We start from the raw sequence: 10801 nt of genomic DNA on the forward strand, positions 1-10801 counted from the left end.
AGGTGTCTGATCTCCAGATAACTGAGTGTTTCTGTAGATGGATTATTAGTGTTTTAGAGCACTTTGTGCAAGGTACCACCACCTGCATGACCAGACTATGATCTGCTTTGTGTGGGCCCCACGAACTCTGGCAAGACCCTTCTGTTGTCAAAGGTCTTCAGTGAAAGCCGTGAGAATTTGCTCTCAACTTGAAAAACTGTGTGATGAAAAATACATGCACAGAGGCATGAGGGACAATGTTGGGTTGACAACAGATTTTAGTATTCAAAAAACACTGATATTCTAGAATGCCACCTTGAGGGGTACCTGGCTGGCTCAGTGGGTATAGCATGTGCCTCTTGATCTGGGGGTCATGAGTTCAAGCCCCACATGGGGCATAGAGATTACTTTTAAAAAATGCCATCTTGAATGTAAAAGAACTTGAAGAGGCTGATAATATCTGGAAATACTTCCAAGGATCTCAAGGAATCTGGAAATGCTAGAAAAGAACTGCAACTCAGCTCTTCAGCACCCACAGTTAAGTGCTGTATCCTTTTAACTTTTGCACATCATCAGGACAAGCCATCTGCTCACTCAGTACAAGAGACCAAAAGCTACTTGGAATCTGAACCACTTGCATGTGGAAAATGCTAGATCCTCATCCTTACTTGCTGGATGACTCGCATATCCTGCAAGACAGCTTCTCTCAGGTGATGAATTCACTAGAAGGAAAAGACAGGTGTCGGGCTGTGAGAAGATGAAATCTGATGAACACAATGGTTTCCCAAAGGCCTTGAACCTATCGTGTTCTTTTCTCATTGCTATTTTATTTTGACATCAAGTCTATAATAGCTCCAATATTCCTCTAGTTATCTCAAACTCTCCTTTCTAGTCAAGGGAATATTCTGTAAATCAGAAGAATGATCATTGGCATTAACATCACACACACGCAACTGAGAGAGAATGGATTCTCTGTTTACCACTGGATTCTCTGTTTATCCTCAAAGCCTACCTCCTCCTTCTGTTCTGTCTCCTCTATAATCCGTGTGAAAGTGGGTGGAATTCATGGCTCAGGGAAATCATTCCCTTATGAAGAACTGAGCCTGGGTCTGTGGGCAGAGTGTTGTGTCACTGGTACTTTCCCTACGATCTCTATCAGTTCCAAGATCTTAGGATTTTATTTTATTGTGTATGTCTTGGGGGGAATTGTGTTTATTTGTTTGTTTGCTGTATACTGGCCTTATATAGTGGGAAAAAAATAAGTACCAAAAACTTCAGTTGATCTCTTTAACAGAAAGGAGTAATGTGCCATAGTAAAATTAACCTAAAAAATTTAAAAACAACATGTATTTTTTTATGACATCTGAAGCCTCATTCCACTCTTAAGAGCAAGGACATTGTTTTAGTTTTTGAGAGGAATTAGATTAAATTTAGGCACAGTGCAGGCATCACTAATTACTATTCTATCATTTTCAAATATTTTTAATGGACAATTACTGTATACAATCAAGATACAACATAACATAGGTATATTTTCCTAAAAGTCTTAAGTGTTTGAAAAAAAGAAAAAAGAAAAGCAATTTCAGGTAATAGATACAAAATTTTAAAACCAGCCAAAGAGGTATAGTTTATACCAGCTAAATGCAAGCTGACATGAATTTCACAAGATAACAAACCCAGAATCATCTATATATTTATTCATTAACTACTCATGTGTCTTGATGAGCTCACCTGCCCATATCAGCTGTTGTATCTACAGACACAGACAGAGCCTTGGAAAATTTGTCCATAGGACTCTGGGCCAGGGATATCCATCAGGTGAAGGATGATCTCTCCCAGGCACCTCAGACCCACACTGGGCTGGTTCTGGGCAGCAGAGTTGAGTTGAAAATTTCCCCAGGAGCACCCTGCCTCAGCTCCTCTCAGCCAGTGTGAGTGCTGCTGGTCTCACGAATATGATTCAGAAATATCCGTGGACAAAAACCCATCCTTTCTTTGTGGTCTTCAGTCCATTGGATACCCTTTGTGGAAAGAGAAACTATTAAAAAAATATAACAGTGGGGCACCTGGGTGGCCAAGTCTGTTAAGCATCTGCCTCCTGCTCAGGTCATGATCTCAGGGTCATGGGATTTAGTCTAATGTTCTCTCTCTCTAATACATAAATAAAATATTAAAAAATAATAATAATAAATAGGTCAACTAATCTTCAACAAAGCAGCAAAGATTATCGAATGGAAAGAAAGATAGTCTCTCCAACAAATGGTGTTGGAAAAATTGGACAGTCACATGCAGAAGAATGAAACTGGACCATTTCCTTCCAGCAGACACAAAAATAGACTCAAAATGGATGAAAGCCCTAAATGGGAGACAGGAACCCATCCAAATCCTGGAGCAGAACACAGGCAGCAACCTTGGTGACCTCAGCTGCAGCAAATTCTTGTTAGACAAGTCTCCAAAGTGAGAGAAGGAAAGGCAAACCTGAACTATTGGGACTTCATCCAGATAAAAAAAGCTTTTGGACAACAAAGGAAACCACTGACAAAACCAAAAGAGAATGGGACAGAATGGGAGGAGATATGTGCAAATGAAAAATCAGATAAAGGGCTAGTATCCAAAATTTATAAAGAACATATCAAACTCACACCCAAAGAACAAATAATCCAATCAAAAAATGGGCAGAAGACACCAACAAACATTTCACCAAATATGACATCCAGATGGCCAACAGACATATGAAAAAAAAATGCTATCCATCACTCAGCATCAGGGAAATAAAAGTCAAAACCATAATGAGATGACCACCTCACGCCAGTAAGAAGGGCTACAATTAACCAGTCAGGAAACGACAGATGTTGGAGAGGATGAGGAGAAAGGGGAATCCCCCTCCACTCTTGGTGGGAATGCAAGCTGGAGCAGACACTCTGGAAAACCATATGGAGGTTCCTCAAAAAGTTGAAAATAGAGCTACCCTACCACACAGCATTTGCACTACTGGGTATTTACCCCAAAGATACAAATGTAGTAATCTGAAGGGGCACCTGAACCCCAATGTTTTTAATGTTTATAGCAGCAATGTCCACAATAGCCAGACTGTGAAAAGAGCCCAGATATCCAATGACAGTTGAATGGATAAAGAAGATGTGGGATAGACACACACACACACACACACACACACACACACACACACACACAATGGACTATTGCTCAGATATTTTAAAAAAATGAAATCTTGCCATTTGTCATGATGTGAATGGAACTAGAGGGATTTTGCTAAGCAAAATAAGTCAATCAGTGAAAGACAATTACCATATGATCTCCCAGATATGTGGAATTTAAGAAACAAAACAGAGGAGCATAGGGGAAGAGAAGGAAACAAGATGAAATCAGAGGGAGACAACCCTTAGGAGACTTAATTGGAGGAAGCAAACTGAGAGTTGTTGGAGGGGAGGGGAATAGGGTGGGGTAACTGGGTGATGGGCATTAAGGAGGCATGTGATGCAATGAACACAGGGTATTATATAAGATGGATGAATCACTGAACTTTACCTCTGAAACTAATAATACACTATATGTTAAATAATTGAATTTAAATTAAAAAAATAAAATTATACATATTATTACAATAATGGTTAAAGCAATGACAAAAATAGAATTATTTACTATTTATAGTAGCTCAAATTTATAGTTAAATTTATATTATAATTCATATGTATGTAAAAAAAATTAGCACCGGTGTACTTATAATACTTTATGTTTCTATAAAAAGTATTATTGCTGTGAATCTCAGGACACCTATTCCTATTCCATCTGACAAACACCACAGATTAACCTGTTTATTTGGGGTTCTAGTCTGTCCACCTGGTCTACCCTCCGTGACACAAAAGTGTTCCAGCCCTCATTTTGGCGCCAGGGACCAAGTCCGTTTATTCCCACAGCATCTTGGTGCCAGTTTTTAAGTCTGATTTTCCAATCAATGGGGGTGGGGGGGCTCTCATATCTGAAACCTCCAATTGATCCAAAAACAATCCTGAGGTCCTGCTGGTCAACCTGGACCCCAGAAGGTGTCAAGACCACTACCAACGTGCTCCTTCCCCCCGCTCGCCTGGTGCCCCAACACTTGGCCTGCCCTCCCTTTGCTTGTGGCCCCTTGCCGGCGTCTCCCTGGGAAGGGGACTGTGCAAGTTTCCAGGTCCTATTGCCTTTCTTGGTGGTTCCAACTGCTCCCCAAACCTGTCCCTGCCCCCGTTGAGACCTGGTGAGGTAGGGAAGGAAGTGGGAGTCAGCCTTGCTGGGTAAGGGCGATGGTAGTGAGCCAAACAGAACCACAGAGAACCCATGGCACCCTTTCTGCACTGCCGGGTCCCCATCTCTGGGTCCTGGAGGCCATCTCCTGTAACCCCATGGCTGTCCAGTCGATTCCCCCGGGTGGTCGGGCATCAGCTGGTCGACCCATCTGCGAGTCTCCAAAACCCACTGGGAAATGCGAGGGCCACCTCTTCCCCAGCAAACCTACTGGTACAATCCTCAGCAGATCAGAAACCTGCAGACACCGAGGCCCCAAGAGGAGATCGTGGGAGCGCTGCTGGCCTCCTGGAACTCTGCTTCGCGGACTGTAGCTGAATCCTATCCCTTACCCAGGAGGAACACTATGACGGCAATGCCAGGTGGCGCCAGGGATTTGACTTTTTTTTCCAAGAGGTCTCCTGAAACCAACTTTGCCTGCCTGGGACAGCCAAGGAGAAGTGGGCCGACTCTTGGCGACTCCTGTGCCAGCGGAAAACGTCAAAGTTTCACGGAGACGCCAGCAGCCCCTGTGCCCTACCCCAGCTTCTCAGAGCAACAGCAGTGCTCCTCGATCTCCAGGGTGGACAGAGTAGATTCGATGGTGGGGTCCGGTGGGCCTGCCCTGTGAAACTGAAACCATGAAAGTACTGGACAAAACGTGGATGGATCAATTTCAGTGTATGATGTTGGAGTGGACAAGGTCTTAGGAAGCATAAAAGTAAGTCCAGAATCCATAAAGGAGAAATGATTGATCAACTAGACCATCTAATTAGTAAATAGAGTTTACCTTTGTATAAACCACAAGGAAAGTCAGTAGACAGTAAATGGGTGTGGGGAGCTTTCGGGCATATATGGATGTACTAAGAATACTGATTTCAGCATTCCTTGTTACAGGAACAAAAAGTTGGGGGAAAATAATAGCCATTCAGAGGATGAATCTCTGGTGTGTCCAGACAATGCAATACTATCCGTGTGTGTTCTGGTTTATGAGCAGTCCAACTCAGTCAGCTGTGACAAGTGACTAGAGACTGGGTGACTTTAAAACAACAGAAATTCATTTCTCCTATTTCTGGAAGCTTGAAGTCCAAGGTCAGGGCATTGGCATGGCTGGGTGAGGGCCCTCTTCTGAGTCGCAGACTTTCCTTATAATCTCTTATGGTGGAAATATCTAGGTAGCTTTATGCAGTATCGTTTATTTTTATTTTTTATACTTTATTTTAATTCAAGTATAGTTAAGTTTCAGGTATAAAATACATGATTCAGAAATTCCTTACATCACCCAGTGTTCATCAGGACACGTGTCCTTTTTGCTCCCCATCACCTATTTCAACCATCCCCCCCTACCTACCCCTGCTCTGCTCACCATCAGTTTGTTCTCTATAGCTAAGACTCTGTTTCTTGGTTTGTCTCTCTCTCCTTTTCCCTCCTTTGCTCATTTGATCTGTTACCTAAATTCTACATGAGTAAGTCATATGGTATTTGTCTTTCTCTGACTTATTTCACTTAGCATTATATTCTCTAGTTGTAGCCATGTCATTGTGAATGGCAAGATTTCATGTTTGTGGCTGAATAATATTCCATTGTATATATATGTCCCATCTTCTGATCCATTCCTCTCTCAATGGACACTTGGGTTGCATTCATCATTTGGCACTCTAAATTTTGAAGAATACTGCAGTAATCACAGGGGTACGTGGTCACTTTGAATTAGTGCTCTTGTATTGTTTGGGGAAATATGCAAGTAGGGCAATTCCTAGATCAGGCGGTATCTCTATTTTTAAAGTTTTGAGGAAACTGCATATTGTTTTCCAGAGTGGCTGCACCAATTTTCACCCCCACAACAGTGCAGGAGGGCTCCCCTTTCTCCCCATCCTCACCAACACTTGTTTCTTGTGTTGCTGATTTCAGCCACTCTGACATAAGTGAGGTGGTATCTCGTTGTTTTGCTTTACATTTCCTTGATAATGAGTGATGGTAAGCATCTTTTTATGTGTCTGCTGTCCATCTGGATGTCTTCTCTGGAGAAATGTCTGTTCATGTCTCCTGCCCATTTTTTAATTGGATTATTTGGGGTTTTGGGGGGTGTTGACTTGTATCAGTTCTTTATAGAGTTTAAATGCTAACCCTTTATCAAATTTGTCGTTTACAAATATCTTCTCTCATTCAGTAGGTTGCCTTTTAGTTTTGATGATTCCTTCCCCATGCAGAAGCTTTTCATTCCGATGATGTCCCAGTACTCTACTTTTGTTTTTGTTTCTCCTGCTTCAGGAGATATATCTAGAAAGAAGTTCCTATGGCCAATGTCAAAGAAGTTACTGCCTGTGCTCTCTTATAGGATTTTTATGGCCTCAGGTCTCACATTTTGGTCTTTGATCCATTTTGAGTTTAGTTTTGTGTATGGTGTATGGAAATGGTCCAGTTTCATTTTTCTGCCTGTAGCAGGCCAGTTTTCCCAATACCATTTGTTGAAGAGACTGTCTTTTTCCTCTTGGACGTTCTTTTCTCCTCTATCAAGGATTAACAGAACATGCAGTTGTAGGTGTAATTCTGGGTCTTCTATTCTGTTCTATTGGTCTATTTGTCTGTTTTTGTGCCAGAACCAGACTGTTTTGGTTACTACAGCTTTCTGATATAACTTGAAGTCTAGATCTAGGGTCTCTGTTTAAAAAGCACTCATCCTACCTTCAACTTGTACAAACATGAACTCCAAATAGATCACATACATAAAGGTAAAAGGTAAAACAATACAACTTTAAAGGAAAATTTCTAATAAAAATATGTGGACTCTGGGGCTAAGCAAAGAGATTTTAGACTTGACACTCAAAGTGTGATTCATATAAAGGAACAGATCAGCTGGAATTCACCAAACTTAAAAATCCAGGCTCGGTGAAAAGGACTCTTGAGAGCCTGAAACCAAGACTGAGAAAATATACATGATTATATATATATATGTATATATGTATGTAAACTCTATCAGTTTCCATGATAGTTTTGAAAGACATGATTATATATATCTATATATAGATGTATGGATATCTGCTCTCTCTCTGTATATATATACAGAGAGAGAGTGAGAAAGCAGAATCATATATATATATATATATATATATTTTAAGAACTGAATTGCAGCAATATAAAGTTGGGGCTATAGCTAAGTTTCTTTCCTTGCATTACAATGTCATGTACCTTTAATAGTTTTCAAACAAATAATACTTTCTTCAATATAAAAAAAAATTCAAGAATCTTATTTACCTTCCAGTAAAGTAGTCATTTATCTTGAACTGCTCAATGGTAAAATAAGATATTCTATAGAAAGTACAGATGGATGAATGGTAAGTACTAGGGTGAATGGGAAACGTCTCAAGGCAAAAATGCAGAAGGCATACATAATAGAAAAAGATGTTTATGGAACACATCAATGACCTTTCTTGAATTCTGTGTCTGAGAGAGAAATGTTCTTAGTAGAGACTTCAACTAGAGACCATATTTTGTCTACTATTGCTGCTTAACTTTCCATGCATCCTTGAGGAGTCATATTTAAAATTGAGTAAATCAGATTTCACCCTTTAGTTAATTCTAGTCCATACAGTATCAAATGCAAAGCTTTCAAGTACTTTCTAAGAATACTCTTTGAACTATTACTTTTTAACTTTAACCTATTATCCCAAATTTATTGCTTTCTTTGTTTCAATATGACCACACATATGTAGACCAGAGATGCCCTTTCCATGTAAATGTATGTACATATGTATATGCAGTCATAAATAACACATATCATTAATTTACTATACTGTGTAATGTACTACAATGGTTCTTTCTTTAAGGAGTAGCAAAGTAACCCAGCATTTCTCAAAACAAGAAATTGAAAGAAAGAAAGAAAGCTAAATAGCAATCTCCACCTTGCAAAAAAAAAAAAAAAAAAAAGCAATGGACTGTGTATTTGGAAAAACAAAGGCAATTTAGGAGTATTTTTTACACCTCAAAACTATAGGTAGAACAAAAACAGTCATGATTAGCTCCTTTAGCCCACTGGAGCCAATTCATCTTACAGGAGACAATTGTTAAATTCTCAAAAATTTGCAGAGCTGGTTAATAAATACAGCCATTATTAAAAAGTAAATTGAAGCTTACAATTGAATAAGATATTAAAAACAAAGGTGATAGAAACTAAAAATTCATAAAATCCTGATTATTTTGCTACATTTTACTATTATCAATGTGCTTGAGGGGGTTTAAGTCAATTATTATACCAGCCCCATATAATCATGTGCCACTGATCATCTCTTTGCAACACCTCTTTCACTGCTTTTAGTTGGTGCCTTAAAATCAACCATGGTGGAGATACTTACAGCACAGAAATCAACTAAAGCTGCAATGTAAGGTGTTTTATCCCCCTCCATCCCAAAGACAGCTGCTGCTAAACATTTAAAAGCACACCACTGGTATTCTGAACAGGGATGAATGTAGCTTCGTGGTTCACAACACAACCTCTGAATCTGAACTTGTCCATTAATATCTGTGTGCTCTTGCACAACGTTATTAAATAAGTAGCGACCTAGTCTCTTTGTCTGTAAAATGGTTTATAAATCTTTTGACGCACTTAACACTGTGTCTGGATTGGAACTTTAAGTGACCAGTAAATGCTAACTATAATCACTATCAACTACAAGATGGAGCAATGAGCCACAGAAAGGACCAGTAGATTTAGTCTTATGTTCAAGAGAACTGATAAAATAGACAAATTAGGTTATTTCATAATTTACTTAGTTCTTTATATAGAATTGCATGCCTTAGGAGCCAGAGTATAGGGAGAAATCAGTTGCAGTCTCTGAAAAACCTATAAACAATAGGGTTTTTATACTTGTATAAAAACATATATACTTTCCTAATATTTAATTTTTTATTTATAGATTTTTTTTCATAGGGTTCTTTAACTTTCAGCTTTTTAACTTTATTTTAACTTCATAAACAGTATAAATTACATATATATATATATATATATGTGTGTGTGTGTGTGTGTGTGTGTGTGTGTGTGTGTATAGTAGTAATTTAACCAAATATCCATCATGATCCAGTAGAAAGGTTCTGACTCCAGGATTTTGCAGAACTAACATCTTTATATTGATTCTGTTTTAATTTCCTGCGCCTAGCAGAGCAAACCATCTATCTACCATGGATGGCCTCTACTTTCCTCAACTTTACATTGAAGTTATTTTACACCGTTAGATTAGCAGCTGAACTTGACTCCATCTTATTTTATTTTAAATTTTTGATTTATTCATTTGAGAGAGCGAGAGAGCACAAGTTGGGGGGGGTCAGTGAGAGAGGGAGAAGCAGATTTTTTACTCTGTTTAGCTCTTAGAGACTAGTTTCACTTTGACTACAATTTTTCTTTAATTCTAGTGTACTATGGTATTCTCTACTGCTTATTTTTCCCCTCTTTATTTTATTCTCTCCTTTTAGAGTTCCCTTTTTAATTTTATTATTTTAAAATTAACATGTAGTGTATTATTTGCTTCAGGGGTATGGTCTGTCAATCTTAAGCTTCAAGATGGTGACTGTGAAGGATCCTGAACTCGCCTCCTTCCCCATACACTGAGTCTATATATGAAATAATTTCAGGGGAGGTGGGTTTAAAGGGAAAGTTAAAAAAAAAAAAGAAAAAGAAAAGAAAGGAAAAGAAAACCTAAGGTCTGGCTGAGTAATTATCGACACACCAGGTTAATGAGAAGAAAACCACATCAAAGAGGGTGGGAGAGGCTGGGTCACAATCCCCTAAGCCCCAACACAGGCAGCCACCTGCAATCAGGAGGGAGCTCAACACCCAAACTTCCCAGAGTAGCGAGGGGTTTGAACCCCACACTGGGCACCCCAGCTTTTAAAAGCAGCACCTGAGAGGCAATCCCCCAAACATCTAGCTTTGAAAACCAGTGGGGATTGTGTCTAAGAGAACACAAGACTGCAGTGATCTAAGAAATGGGTCTTAAAGAGCTCTTCCCAGAGACACCTGGCGATGGAGTGGGTTAAGCAGGAGACTTTTAGTTTTGGCTCAGGTCTGGATGGAGCTCACTCTGGCTGGAGCGTAGGACCAGTTTGCTTAAGATTCTCTTCCTTTCCCTCTGCCCCTCCCATTCTTGCTCTCTCTCCCTCCTATTGGAGTCATATCAGACTTACCCACCCAGACTTCCCATAAAAGAGGCTCCTTTGCTTACAGGAAAGCATTGGCCTGCGGGTGCACCTAATCCAGCACAAAGGCCGAAGCTTGCAGGAGTACTCCAGGGAAGGAAGCTGGTGAGGGCCAATTTTTCAGTTTTGCTCTCCTCCTCTGCCTTGATCTAGGTGGTGAGTGCCATTTTTTAAAAGACATTTCTCTCTCTCTCTCTCTCTTTCGGGACAGGTGCCATCTTTGCTTTCCTGCCTCAGCATCACCACAGCCAGCGGGTGCCATCTTTCTGCTCTCACTGGGCTGTGCCCTGGAGACCCCGTAGTTCCCAGAAGAGACTTTCTGCATGGGTTTGGCGCCCGGATTTTTATGGCT

Source organism: Mustela erminea, chromosome 18 (assembly GCF_009829155.1).
Source record: "Mustela erminea isolate mMusErm1 chromosome 18, mMusErm1.Pri, whole genome shotgun sequence".
Lineage (NCBI taxonomy): Eukaryota > Metazoa > Chordata > Mammalia > Carnivora > Mustelidae > Mustela > Mustela erminea.